The 11,162-nt window shown below is 41.0% G+C and overlaps 1 long non-coding RNA gene across 1 annotated transcript; it reads right to left on the bottom strand.

Moving 5' to 3' along the window:
- Positions 1-510: 510 nt before the first annotated feature.
- On the bottom strand, positions 511-10,833 carry LOC138956181 (uncharacterized). The gene is made up of 5 exons (XR_011452537.1): positions 10,531-10,833; positions 6,112-6,275; positions 5,507-5,580; positions 3,873-3,998; positions 511-3,288 (listed from the first exon to the last, which is right to left on the bottom strand). It is a non-coding gene; the product is annotated as an uncharacterized lncRNA (long non-coding RNA).
- Between the last annotated feature and the right edge of the window lie 329 nt (positions 10,834-11,162).

Here is an 11,162-nt window from a genome sequence, read left to right as displayed (position 1 = left end):
AGCATGTCTGTAACATGCAAAAATGTCAAGTTTTGATGGCATTAAAGCTTTGGTTTAACGCCAAGTAACATCATGTTATCGTAGACTTAACTTGCAAAACTGCTTGTTTTGGTGGTGTTACAGCTTGCTTGTAATGTGATTAACATCATGTTATTGCTGGTTTAACATGCAAAACCCCATGTTATGTTGGTGTTAAAGATTGCTCAAATGCCTATTAACTCCATGTTATGTTGGTGTTAAAGCTTGCTCAAATGCCTATTAACACCATGTTAGTTGGTGTTAGGCTTGATTATTAATGTAAAAAAACACCATGTTATGACGTTCACATAATTGTTTTCACCTGGATGGAATTTTGTGGAAAAGAAAGCATGTTGTTTGGGAATTGTGTGCGGGTTTCATGCTTGGATATTGCACTTTGCTGACTTGTCACAGGTCAATTGACATTTAACAATATTAGTTTTCAAATGCATCATCCTTCACACATTATGTAAACATCTTTAACATTAACACTTTGGTTGTAAAATTATTGCACTTTATTCAAACAGGACAAAAACAAAAATGCTGATTCACAATGTACAATAGCAAAGGACTATTTTGAGTGGAGACAGTGTTCATCCACACTATAATTGGATAAGCTAAAATAAATTATTCAAATCGGTGAAGGCCACATGAAATGAAAACACACCATCAGTAAATTACTTCCCTTGTGATTAAGAGCGTCATACCCATAAAAGCCATGTAAGTTTTAGCCCATGTGAGTGTGTGTTGGGAGGGGGGGGGGGGGGGGGGGGGGGGGGGGGCAGATGCCCTGTGAAAACATTGGCCATAGATATATATGTGAATTACTTCCCTTGGGTATGAACATTTATGAATGATTAAATGGGTGAAAGAAGGCCATACAAAATAAAAATCAGTAAATAACTAAATCACTTCCCTTGTGAGTAAGAACAGTCACACCAATGTTCCAACTTTTTGCTAAAAATTCGCCTACAATGTGACCTTCAAAGTTGAAAAGGGGTAACTGAACTTCATGTTTGGATGTCATGGAGTCCAACATGTCAGTAAATTTTGAAAGCCCTAGATTCATAAACATCTGAAAACTGCTCAACGTCTTTGCATCACGGCACATTAATAAAAGTAAGAGTTAGTAAGACTGGCCTAACTGCTATGGTGAGGCAGTAATCACTCGATGAATTCTTTTCTTTCTTTATTTGTTGTTTAACGTCGTTTTCAACCATTCAAGGTTATATCGCGACAGGAAAAGGGGGAGATGGGATAGGGGAAAGGGGGAAGATGGGATAGTGCCACTTGTCAATTGTTTCTTGTTCACAAAAGCACTAATCAAAAAACTGCTCCAGGGGCTTGCAACGTAGTACAATATATGACCTTACTGGGAGAATGCAAGTTTCCAGTACAAAGGACTTAACATTTCTTACATACTGCTTGACTAAAATCTTTACAAACATTGACTATATTCTATACAAGAAACACTGCTTAAAATGTGGGTAAATGTACAACGGGTTGTGAACAGAAAATCCAACAAGAAGAGCAAACGCTCGATCGAGTCACTTTCGCAGTTCTGAATATTATATGAGGCATCAGATGGACAGGAAGAAATCGCTATTCACAACACAATGAGTCACGTTCACATAAAATTTGAGCCCGGTCACTTTTATAGTTTCCGAGAAAAGCCCAACGTTAAGTTGTGTGTTGCCGAACAGAAAAGGCTAGTTATCTCCCTTGTTTTTCTGATAACGTTCGTAAAAGGCTACAGATGTAAATACTTTGATGTAAAGAATAATCCTACAAAGTTTCAATCACATCCGATGAACTTTGTCAAAGATATAAAATGTCTAATTTTTCCTTTGACGCTGACCTGTGACCTTGAAAAAGGTCAAAGGTCAACGAAACCATCGTTAAAGTGTAGAGGTCATTGGAGGTCACGACTAAACAAAATATGAGCCCGATCGCTTTGATAGTTTCCGAGAAAAGTCCAACGTTAAGGTACGGACGGCCGGCCGGACAGACTAACACTGACCGATTACATAGAGTCACATTTTCTCAAGTGACTCAAAAACGTAAGGTCTTAAAAGCGGGGAAGTTTGAAAAGGGGGGGAGGGGGGGACCTAAAATGTGGCGATCATAACAACCGGCATGGGTGGCCGAGTGGTACCGCACTTGCGCTCGGAATCGAGAGGTTGCGTGTTCGACCCTGGGTCAGGCCGCTATTTATTTCTCCCCCCTTTCCTAACCTAGGTGGTGGGTTCAAGTGCTAGTCTTTCGGATGAGACGAAAAACCGAGGTCCCTTCGTGTACACTACATTGGGGGTGCACGTTAAAGATCCCACGATTGACAAAACGGTCTTTCCTGGCAAAATTGTATTCTTTCTTTATTTGGTGTTTAACGTCGTTTTCAACCACGAAGGTTATATCGCGACGGGCAAAATTGTATAGGCATAGCTAAAAATGTCCACCAAATACCCGTGTGACTTGGAATAATAGGCCGTGAAAAGTAGGATATGCGCCGAAATAGCTGCGATCTGCTGGCCGATGTGAATGCGTGATGTATTGTGTAAAAAAATTCCATCTCACACGACATAAATAAATCCCTGCGCCTTGAATATGTGCGCGATATAAATTGCATTAAAAAAAAATCAAAACAAAATCCCTGCGCTTAGAACTGTACCCACGGAATACGCGTGATATAACTATAAGCCTCATATTGATTGATAATTTATCTAACAAAGTTCATTCTGAAATCTTCAGCGTTTGATTATGGAGAGACTAAATCCTCAGTTCAGATGTGGTCTTAACTCCTTGTCTCCCAGGTACGGATATATCCGTACCCACTCATATGGCTCTATCTGACCAGGTATGGATATATATATATGTATATATCTGTACACACAGTCACTATGTACATTGCATCTGTTCTCATTCGGCACATATCCGCATCCTGCCTAGACGGTTAGCTTCAGTCGCTTCCTGTAACGTTGATCTAACGCCAGCATTCTAGCCTGTTGATACACAGTTTCTACAATTCTGAGTGACCTGCTGCAGCACAGCTGGTCTCGGCTTAAAAAATCTTGGTCAACATAGATGGGGTACAAAGTGTTATAAAATAAAGCGTCCTTCCAAAGTCGATGACAGGTCCCCAGAGTATTCACAAAATTATATGGTACTGGAAGCCTTGCATGGCGACGAAAAAGATGTCCACGCCTACATGAAGAAGTATCCTTCACGGCTTCAGCGGAAACAGTCGGCTGGGGATGAGGACTAATGGTGAACCTATGTAAAAAATATAGACAAGAACAAAAATATGTCAATGGGAAAACAAAGAAAGAAGTAGAGAAGGACCTCCCCACCTTAACACAGTGAAAATGAAAAACACATGTGAATGTACTTATTTTTAAACACCCCCCCCCCCCCTCCAATTAAGACCAATTATCCAAGATATTTTTCAGTCCTCAAAGGAGAATTTCACTGTTCTCACGGAACCCTCAAGAAAACTGAGCTGTGCTAATATATTATATAACTGCAAACATCCCTCAAATTCAATATTGCAAGCCACTATACATTCCTCATAAAGGCACATTCCTTCATGCTCACGTGTGAAAACTAACATAAGTTTACAAGTGTGTATCTATTTATAATAATAATAATAATAATAATAATAATAATAATAATAATAACGGGCATTTATAAAGCGCCTTATCAGAAGTTCAAAGCGCGTGACAACAATACATGTATAAAAAATTCATACAATCACTGTCAGATTCAAACAACACATCATGCACATCTCACATCCCCAGACTCTATGCTAAGGCCAACAAAACAAAATAGTCTGTTTACGGTATCCCAACCGACCCCACCTGTATCTGTTCCTTGCTGTTCTCCAAGAGACACCATGGTGCAGCAAGCTGAAGGGTGTCCTGTCGTATTTCCTCGAAGTTGTAGTAGGCAACCAGGTCAGGAGCAGGAGGTGGGGGGCGACTGACCTGCAGCAGAATTCAAATCAATTAGTCAAGTCACTATGACATATCTTTATTGTTATCGCCACACCAACCCTAAATTTTTCCTTCCATACTGTACAGGGTCCCCACTGCTTTTTAGAAACAAAATTCCATGACTTTTCATGAGCCTCAATAACATTTTCCATGACTAGATCCACAGGTCGCCATTTCCGAACACGCAAACTTTTTACGTCTTGTCACTGCCAGTTTTGACACTGGCTTGCTTTGCACTGAATTTGAGTCAGTTTCTACGCAGTGTCTCTTCGACAAGCAAGTCAAGCATTTGCCAGGCAGTCAGATTATCGGTAATGTTTGCTGGTCCTGTCATTTCACTAAACTGGACCAGCCACTGTTTGTATCCATCTGCACTTTCGTAAATTCCGTTTCGTAACCGTCACTGTGACTTGACGAACTGTCATTTTTTTCACCGCCATACACAGTTCATTGCGAAGATCTTCCTCGGTAATTCGTTCCAATTCCGCATACTTTTTGTTGTCAAGAAACAACTGAAAGAAAGTTTCAAACTCATCATCCTCCATCTTGCTTGTCGAAGCTCTAAAGTACTTTATCGATGTAAAAACAAAAAACTTCGACGAAACCGACTCAAATGCAGCGCAGACGACACGACGAGATAACGGAAGGAAGTGAGCCTCGCTTTGGCTCAAGTGCCGTTAAAAATACCGTTATTCTCGTATGCAAATATGAACGAGAAGTTGGTCATACGAACAAGCCTTGTGCTGGAGACGCAAATCGCGGGGGGGGGGGGGGGGGGGGGTGTGGTGGAATGGCTGGGCAACGAAAATCGCCGCTGGCGTGCTAAAGGTTAATTTTTCTTTCTTTCTTATTTTTTTTAAATTCCATGACTTTCCATGACTTGAATTGAAATTCCATGACTTTCCAGGCCTGGAAAATTTAAAATCAAATTCCATGACTTTCCAGGTTTTCCATGACCTGTACGAACCCTGCTGTATTTGTTATCCTGAGAGAGAAAAATCCATGTTGCAGACTCAACTGGAAAAATTCCCTTCTCCATCATCTAGTGGACAGAGCTCACATGATTACAAACAAATCTTTTTTTAAAGTCACATACTTTGTGCGACAGTGTTAGTTTACTGCAACTGTAATTTATAAATAGCAAATTAATAAATATCACTTATCACTATCAGATAATCAGCTAAATGCCTGGCAGATGACCCTCATTCAAAGTGAGTCGTGGCTAAACCATGAAACTAGAAAAACAGGTTATACAGTGGAACACCCCTTCTAAGACCAACAATAATCTGAGAAAATTCAGTCTTAAAAAGGAGGGAGTCTTAAAAGGGGGGTAATTTTACAGAGGTTGTGAACAGAAAGTCTGAGAAAACAAGGTCTTTAAAAGGAGGGAGTCTTAAATTGGGGGGTCTTAACAGGGGGGTTCCACTGTACCACAATATAAATCTCACACTGACAGCGGACAAAAACTGAGAAAACACCCAGTATACATCGGTACTCACAAAAGAGTTACAAGTAGCATCTCCAGGAGCCGGAATCCCAAGCCCTTGATATCTGCACGTTTAGCATCTTGTACCTGGAATAGTATGAAGATAACATGTCATTGTCACCGTCAGTAAATCACTTTATCAAAATTATCAATATCATATGATTACTTACTAAAATAACTTTATGAAGTGATCTAGCACTGTCAATGGCAATAGTATCATGACAGTTTGACAGTGAGATTACGATTAATCATCCTCATTAACAAATAACATAGATTAGTTCTAATGTAGTACCTGTTTGTAGTGAACTCACCAGCAGGAGTATTGCATGTATTAATTGCGCATTACTGAATCCATGCACCCACATAGTCTCTTACTAATTTGCAAAACCATAATGACTTCAAACCTCTGATGAATTACATAACTCATTTATGAAGAGTAGTTAATACTAATAGTTGTAGTACAAACCCAAGTTTGTGTGCGTGTTTGTATGTGTGGGTGGGGGTGTCGAGGGGTGGGGGAGGGGGGGGGGACGGGGACGGTTAGCGATGGTTCACCCACAAAAATGTACACTTACTAAGTAACACTTAAAGTAACTATTTTCAAAGCTTCTTGCTTACCTTGGAATAGTGTCAAGCAGCTTATGTTGTGTCTAGATCAGCCATCAGATCTTCACACTCAGCGGGGTCAGCCTGCACATGCTGCAAACTGGACATGCCTGCAATTCTTGAGTAACCAATCTGTTGTTGCGGAGACAACGGAACCATGCTCAAGTCAGGTCCAACTGAAATAAAAGCATATTGTTAGCTGATAAATGATTTGGTCAAGCAAAACCATGCGGTATTTTTTTAATAAAATATTTAAATTTAGGCAAGCGATTCACGGAGCGCAGCGCGCTGTGCAGCGCGGCAATTCACAGAGCGCGGCACGTTGTGCAGCGCAGCGATTCCCAGAGCGCGGCTATTGCTCTCACCAGCGCAGATTGTTGATGCGCTTTATTTTTGTACATGTATGCATGATTATCAGCAACATTTTACAGTCTTTCTTTGAAAGCAACTTCAGGGCTGCAAGACTACAAAATTGCACTTTATGCAGACTGAATATATCTATATATATATATACGACTAGTGTCTGTGTATCTGTCTGTGTATCTGTCTGTGTATCTGTCTGTGTATCTGTCTGTGCGCGATGCACGGCCAAAGTTCTCGATGGATCTGCTTCAAATTTGGTGGGCATATTCAGGTTGACCCGGTACAGGACACAACCTGGTCGATATTTCAACACGTGCTCTCAGCGCGCAGCGCTGAACCGATTTTGGTTCCACCTCAGCTATTTTGGTTCCACCTCAGCTACCCGGGCCCCCATACCGACACACCATAGCCGCTACACCACATCACAACGCCAAAGTTCTCGGTGGATCTTTTTCAAATTTGGACACCGTATTCAGCTACACCCCGGACACAATATCATCGATGAGATATTTCAACACGTGCTCTCAGCGCGCAGCGCTGAACTCATTTTCGTTTTTGTGTTCATTTCACCATTATAAGTAACTCTTCCTTATCTTCTCCAGTGTTTGGCGTTTATCTCCCTTCCTTCGTGTGGCTTTCCCGTTCAGTTCTAAGTTACTATTACTATTTTTAGAATGTCACTGCGCTGTCCACTGCGCTGTCCACAACGCTTCCCTTGCACCCGTAAGTTGTTCTTACTGTCAAAGTGAAAAGGTCGAATCAATTTATAGCCACGCGAAAAATACACTCTCACCTATCTCTATATATTTATAGATACAGATATGCATATATATATACGGCTTCTCTGTGTGTGTGGGTGTTTGTGTGTGTGTGTGGGCAAAAACCTGTGTATTGTAGAGTTCTGTTTGTGATGTGGTCTAGCGGCTTTTGTCTGTCTGTATGTTCTGGCATGTGAGAAGCCACAGCAGATAATATAGGGCCAAGAAATAAGCTCTAAAATTCTCAATCCCGTTTGACAGGACTTCGCCTTCAAAGGTGATTGTGGTGAACCGCCACGCTGTCTGTCTCTGTCTCGCGCCGTTCACCCCAAATTCCCGTTTCTGAGTAACTATTTTTAGAATGTCACTGCGCTGTCCAGAACGCTTCCCTTGCACCCGTAAGTTGTTCTTACTGTCAAAGTGAAAAGGTCGAATCAATTTATAGCCACGCGAAAAATACACTCTCACCTATCTCTATATATTTATAGATATATATACGGCTTCTCTGTGTGTGTGTTTGTGTGTGTGTGTGTGGGCAAAAACCTGTGGATTGTAGAGTTCTGTTTGTGATGGGGTCTAGCGGCTTTTGTCTGTCTGTATGTTCTGGCATTTGAGAAGCCACAACAGATAATATAGGGCTAAGAAATAAGCTCTAAAATTCTCAATCCCGTTTGACAGGACTTCGCCTGCAGAGGTGATTGTGATGAACCGCCACGCTGTCTGTCTCTGTCTCGCGATTCACCCCGGCGAAGCCGGGTATTCCTCTAGTATATATATATATATATACGCGTTCAAATCAACTGGAAAAAAACCCACGCTGAAAAAATGATCTGCGCATGCGCGAATTCCAAAATGGCTGCTGAAGTGTTAAACTGGTGTGACACCGATTAACAGTTCCGCGGCACTGTACTCGGATAATTGTTTAACAAGAAGAGCAAAGCCCATACGACTCACATGCTTGACCTTGACCTTTACATGACCTTGACCTTCAGGGTCAAGGTCAAATAACTAAACCTAGCATGGAACACAAAGCTGTTAATTCAAGACATAGGAAGTACAATGGTGCTTATTGGCTCTTTCTACCATGAGATATGGTCACTTTTAGTGGTTCACTACCTTATTTTGGTCACATTTCATAAGGGTCAAAGTGACCTTGACCTTGATCATATGTGACCAAATGTGTCTCATGATGAAAGCATAACATGTGCCCCACATAATTTTTAAGTTTGAAACAGTTATCTTCCATAGTTCAGGGTCAAGGTCACTTCAACATATGTATACAATCCAACTTTGAAGAGCTCCTGTGACCTTGACCTTGAAGCAAGGTAAACCAAACTGGTATCAAAAGATGGGGTTTACTTTGCCCTATATATCATATATAGGTGAGGTATTCAATCTCAAAAACTTCAGAGAAAATGGGAAAAATGTGAAAAATAGCTGTTTTTTAGACAACATTTATGGCCCCTGCGACCTTGACCTTGAAGTAAGGTCAAGATGCTATGTATGTTTTTTGGGGCCTTGTCATCATACACCATCTTGCCAAATTTGATACTGATAGACTGAATAGTGTCCAAGAAATATCCAACGTTAAAGTTTTCCGGACGGACGGACGACTCGGGTGAGTACATAGAGTCACTTTTTCTCAAGTGACTCAAAAACGTCATCCCAGTTTAAAAACTCAGCTCCTTTCCATATAGTAGAAGCCATTGCAATGACATGTAGTGATATGAGTATGAGTATGACTGCCAAGTATTCAAGGTCGGTGTCACAAACTGAAAACTCTGCCTGAACAATCCTTCTCATTGCGGTCAATGCGCATGCGCTAACATGGGGAGATTAATCAGGTCGTGAACAACCTAACCCTTAGCCTTACCCTAACCCATGGTTCGATCGGTCAAAGGGTCGCATTTTTGTAAGTCCAAGATTGGCGCATGCGCATTGACCGCAAAGAGAAGGATTGTTCAGCAGAGGTAGGCACGTTTTTACATCGACGCGGCGATATACTGGTGAATTCAGTTGAAAGAGTGAGAGAGAGAGAATGGCTCAGCTCTGTTTTTCGTTTTATTGACAGTTTTATTTCTCAAATAGATCAGATAGATGTAGCTGTTGTAAACTTTGCGATTGTGAAGGAAATGTATCGGCAGAATACATCGCGCGTTGTGAATCGCAGCGTTCCTCGTAGTGCAGCGCGTTGTAAATCGCAACGCTGCACAACGCGACGCGCGCTGTGAATCCACTTCGTTAAATTTATGTATACCTCGCTGATGCAAAAATAATGTACTTATTAACTATTAGCATTTAGCTGGTCATTCAAACCATAGCTTGTTTAAAGCTAGTAGTAGCAGTAGTATTTAGTACTAGTAGTAATGATTTAGTAAAATACTACTATAGTAGAACTCGAACTCGAGACAATGCCAAAAGGTGACGTTTTCATGTCAGTATGTCCCAAATGACATCACCAGTACATTTTTCATTCTATCTAATCTGTTTTCGTTCTATTTTTTCTAATAACATGCGTTAACAATTGATTGCCAACTGGAATGGAAGAGCACAAAAACTGTAACTTGATATGTAGTTTCTCTAGAGGGAAAAACATCTTCCACTTTCATGTCAGTGTGTCCCATGCAACATACATAAATTTGCCAAACAGCTATTGCAAGTAGATTATTTGTTAGTGGTATAGAAAATACTGATCAACAATTAAAGTCAGTTTTCACATTCATTTTCTACCTATTTCTTATTTGTTTATTCTGTTGGCAATGGTGAAATGTCAGCAATCGTGTGTCATTCGGGACAGTAGACATGACACCTGACCTTTTGTCACAGTCTAGTTCCTATTGCTAGTAAATTACTAATTAGTGCACACAAGAACAACCATGGCAGTTGGCAATGGCACTGGCAGAATACGATCAAATATCATTATTAGTCTCACCATGGGTTGACGTCCCATCAAAATGAATCACTGAATGAATTAGGGACTGAATCAAACTTCAGAGACATCATTACAATTTTTCACAAAGACTGATTTTCAGCAAACAGAGCCATGTTTACCTGTACAAATGTATCAGTGCTATCACTATGACTATGACTGAGTATGACAGTGTGGTAACTGGTAAGCTTAGTATTTGGTTCGAGCACAGGCGAAAGGTATCGTCCACTGGACCACCAGACTACTTTCATACTCAATACCAAACACTGTACATAACTTCATAAGGAAGTTGTGGTCCAGTGAATACCTTCCGCCTGTGGTTCGAGACAGAGACAAAGTTGAAACTTAATTCGAGAAGCCAAACGGCTGACGAATACTTACGTATTTTGAGCAAACCCCACACACGTCGACCACAAGTTGATGTCTGCTGGAGTACGTAGTCATAAAAACGTCCATAAAGCTTGGTTTTGAAACGTTTCTTAGCACGAGTTAGATTTATCCGCCATTTTTGATAACATTTTACTGCACATGGCGCATGCGCGGTCTGCGCGACGTTACCAAACTATCGCCGGCACAGGCCACTGGCACTGATCTAAAAAGAGAGACTGACAAGTACAGGCACCTTATGGTGACTGATAACCCGACAGGCACAACCATGCTGTTGTTGTACGTTGTTGTGTTTTGTAGTTGTTATATTTAGTCAAGTTTTGACTAAATATTTTAACATCGAGGGGGAATCGAAACGAGGGTCGTGGTGTATGTGCGTGTGTGCGTGTGTGTGTCTGTGTGTGTGTGTAGAGCGATTCAGACTAAACTACTGTACCGATCTTTATGAAATTTGACATGAGAGTTCCTGGGTATGAAATCCCCGAACGTTTTTTTCATTTTTTTGATAAATGTCATTGATGACGTCATATCCGGCTTTTCGTGAAAGTTGAGGCGGCACTGTCACGCCCTCATTTTTCAACCAAATTGGTTGAAATTTTGGTCAAGTAATCTTCGACGAAGCCCGG

The sequence above is a fragment of the Littorina saxatilis genome, unplaced genomic scaffold, assembly GCF_037325665.1.
Source record: "Littorina saxatilis isolate snail1 unplaced genomic scaffold, US_GU_Lsax_2.0 scaffold_428, whole genome shotgun sequence".
Lineage (NCBI taxonomy): Eukaryota > Metazoa > Mollusca > Gastropoda > Littorinimorpha > Littorinidae > Littorina > Littorina saxatilis.
Note: the sequence above shows the minus strand (reverse complement) of the source record. Positions and strands in the feature narration are given on the sequence as shown.